The sequence below is a fragment of the Triticum dicoccoides genome, chromosome 2B (genome assembly GCF_002162155.2).
Source record: "Triticum dicoccoides isolate Atlit2015 ecotype Zavitan chromosome 2B, WEW_v2.0, whole genome shotgun sequence".
In the NCBI taxonomy this organism is placed as follows: Eukaryota; Viridiplantae; Streptophyta; class Magnoliopsida; order Poales; family Poaceae; genus Triticum; species Triticum dicoccoides.
In genome coordinates, this window is record NC_041383.1 from 86,087,453 (window position 1) to 86,091,457 (window position 4,005).

A 4,005-nucleotide genomic window follows, 5' to 3' on the forward strand; every position below is an offset into this window, starting at 1 on the left:
GACTAATGACCAACTGGCTGATGTATTTACTAAACCGGCCACACGACAGATGTTAGAACGTTTCCGGTCCAATCTGAACCTTGTATGTAGTAGTGGTTCAGATTGAGGGGGTGTGTTGGAAACGGTGTCGTATTGTAACATAACTCTGTATTGTTGGTCTTATATATATACGAGATATGCGGAGGCTAGGCCTCACGCAACCCTAAATCAAACTTATTCATCAATTCTATTCTTCGCTAGGAGAAAAAGACCAAAGAAAATAAGAATCAGAATTAGACATTTTAAGAAAAGGAGGTAGAAATGACAATTGGAGAGAATAACTCACTGACAAGGTAGAAATGACAAAACACTTTTGAACCTGAAGATGGGCAGTCCGTAAATCCACGTGCACGGCAGCACACACATCGTTTGCTAATTGAAGTGAGCACTTTTTTTTTTTAGAAAAGGAGGATTATTGAAGTGAGCACCTGATCTGAATTTGAACATATCGAGTTGCAAAGCATTTTTTGATTGCGACAAAGCCGATTGCATCGCATTGTTGGCTCGCAACAGGTGCATAATCGCCCAAGCATAGTGCTGTTTGAGGATCATCATGAGCTCGTCTGTTACCTGAATGTGTGGGATGACAAATATGCTCAGAAAATTACTAATACAATGAATGTGTGGGATGACAAACAGTCGCCCCACGAGCCGACCACTTCGCCTTTTGCACGATTTTCTATTTTATTTAGACATTACAAACTCCTTGATCGGAATAGAACAGAGCGAATTGCATAGAACGCCGATCAAGAAGTTTGTAAGGCCAACTTCAATCCATGGCCTTAAACGGACGTTCATTTTATTTGGATAGAAAAATAGAGCAGCGTTAGGGCGTTTTTTTTGTATCTTTTCGTCCACCCAGGTGCCTGCGGGTTAACCATGTCAGGTGACTGCGCAGACCTCGCTGGGGAGGCCCGACCGTCGTCACACCCCAGCTCTTGTACTGTCGTTGCCCTCACCACCGAGATGTTGACCACACCCAGCGCCAGCATTCGAGTCGGCGTGGTTAGCAACTGCTGATCCGGTGTTCGCCAGCAGCGCCAGGGGGACCGGGTCTGGGTGCTCATGGCTGTCTGCAAACTCCTCTCCAAGCGGAAATCTGATAAAGATTTGGCGGCAGTGGGGGCCATGGCCAGTCAATGTTCATCGAGACAAAAAAAAATGCTCAACAGCTTCGCGGATCTGCGGCGACTAACCTGTCAACGGCATCGAGGAGGAACTCCATGCCTGCTTCCTTCATTTTCCGGCCCAGTCGCCGCCGACGCAAATCATCCGTCGACACATGAAATTTCTTTACCAGTCGTCGATGCACAGAGGGAGGGGCAGGGCTGTCTCAAATGTGGATGAGCGACGACGTAGCTTTTACCCGACCGTCCTGTTTCCCTGATCTGATCCATGGATCGGCAGAACCGCTAACGTTCTGGTCCACGGACCAGACCACACGATCGACTCCATCAACCCACGAGACAGTGCGGCCCCACGTACGTCGCACTGTTCATTCCCATATTTCACGTCCCATTTTCTAAACTACTGTCAGACCGATTTTCCCGGATCCTGAGTCCAGAATGGAAGGCGACGATATCGGGCTCATCTGGGCTCGGGCACCAAATCGCCTCGTTCATAAATATATGCCAACTCAACTAATTGCATATAGGCAACAATGGAGGAGGGGAATAATGAAGCATGGTGACTAATGGAATGATGACTTCATGCCCCCTCCCCGCCTTCGCCTACGGGAGGAGCCCTAGGATGTACAACACATTGTACTTGGAGATGAACTGCTGCCCCTCGATGAAGGCCTCGACGGTGCACTCCTTCTGCGTGTCCACGTAGGTGACGGTCTTGATGGCGCCCCACTTGACACGTTGGCTGATGTCGGCGCCGGGCCCGTGGTTCTCCACCTCCACGTAGAAGGGTGTCTCGAGGCTTGTCATTCGACTCGAGCCAACCCTTGGGGTCGATGAAGGGGTCGATCTCGTTCTTAGATGTAGATGGTCTTGGATTACTCCTTTCATGGCCACGCCAGGTACATCTTGATCTTGCTTGTCAAGTCCTTGAAGTCTAGGTGCGCTAGATGGTGTAGTTGTGCATCACGATGCCCCACACGGAGCGCTTCTTGCGCTGTGATGATGTTCACCTGGTTGTCCATGGGCTTCCGCAGTAGGATAATGGAGTTATGGATTACCAACTAGGAGTTCGTCAAAGATGAAGTCGATGGTGTCGATGACGCTGCAGTCATTGAAGCACTGCCCGCTGCATGTGGGTGTAGAGCGTGTTATGGTAGGCGTAGAAGCAGCATTGGAGTATGAACATCAGATAAGGGATGCCTTAGTGCACTATGCAATATATCTTAAGCTACATCTAATGACATTAAATAGATGTCTAGATATTGCATTCCTAGTGCACTATGTCTTAGTGTTATATATAAAACAACCTTCATCTATAATGTCTTTTGTGAGAGAAAAGTTATGAGCTGTCTTGGTTTTGGATCTAAGATCTGTATCTACATTAAGATGTGGTTGCTCTCTCTCTTTCACCTCATTAAATAGGGTGCCACATCATATCTACCTATGACTCATGTTAAGATACAAGCATTGGGAGTGCCTAAGTTAACATGTTGAACCTTGACAATACCGGTCAATCAATGCTTGTCTTTGCATTGATCCGAATTGATACTCAAAGTACAATGATAGCATATCATTAACTAGTGAAAGCTATCGACCGTAAGGACACAATATTGATAAGAAGTAAATGAACGGTTTCTAGATAATGAAAGAGTTCACAATCCCATCCTAGCACGCTCAAATGCATGCACAATATGTCTCTATAAATTGCAATGTGCATACAAGTGTTAGGAAACCTAGTACAACTAGCAAGGGCTTTTCGTTCTTGTTGATGCATGGCTTGAAATTGAAGTGAAACTTTGCTAGACTAGTTAGATCATCATATTAATTTTCGACATATGTTGGCAACAACATTGTCTTAGTTTTGGCCTCTCTACATATCTTTGTTTTGATCGAGAATTGTAGGAGCAATGCCTTTGCACCAAAGATTAGGGATTTACATGAGAAGGCGAACGGGGGGAGAAACCGGTCCCATAAGACATTGTATATACATATATCTTGGAGTTAGCTAGTAGGATTGGGAGGCAATGGGAAACTAAGATAAGCAACACTCAATGGATCAGTTGTTCTGCGCATTCAACCATGTACTGCTATAGGACCATTTTGAACATGTCGACAATGTGTCGGTTCAAGTTTTTACACGAACCTCAAGATGTAGAATGATCAACGTACGAAAGATTACCTTATCCTAGCGTCGCGATGTCACGTGCCATGAGAGTCCATGAATGCTAGTTCAAGGGAGATTTCGCTTGTTGTCTTCTATGGAGCTATAACATATACAGATATATGATTCTCTATGGGGAGTGTTTGTGTTGCTTGATTTTCTCTCATTGTTTGGCGGTGGTTTCAATAGGTGTGGGTCACAAGTGTGGACTACATGCATGTCAATGTTTTCTTAGGTTGGTGGATGATGTAAATCTTACTTATACCAATAGAGATTTCTGCAATTGGATAGAACTGTATATTTTTGTTATGTGAGATCAGTTCCTTTAGTGATGGATTAAACAGGTACATTTCTGGGTAAGATCTCCTTGACCTATATAAGAAAACCATTTATAAGTAAATTAAAACATTTGGCATGAGGAAGTGTTTGGTGTTCCTCCACTTGTTATGGGAATCATATTTTTGTGCCTTTTATGTATCTGAATCTGAATAGCATGCTTCTAGTGTTGCAGGTACCACTAGGAGTTTTAGGCGAATGTCTTTCACAACTTTTCACATTTAGTAAGTTGCTTACATTAGGTATTGCTCCTTACATATTTAACGGTTTAAACCTCTGTAATTAAGCTATATTTCTTGACACAACTAAATAAGTTAGTAGTTGCTGATTTTCTAGGAGACT

At 44.2% G+C, this 4,005-nt stretch overlaps 1 pseudogene; it reads right to left on the reverse strand.

Moving 5' to 3' along the window:
* Positions 1 to 1,679: 1,679 nt before the first annotated feature.
* LOC119360543 lies at positions 1,680 to 2,352 on the reverse strand (annotated as a pseudogene).
* Positions 2,353 to 4,005: the final 1,653 nt, after the last annotated feature.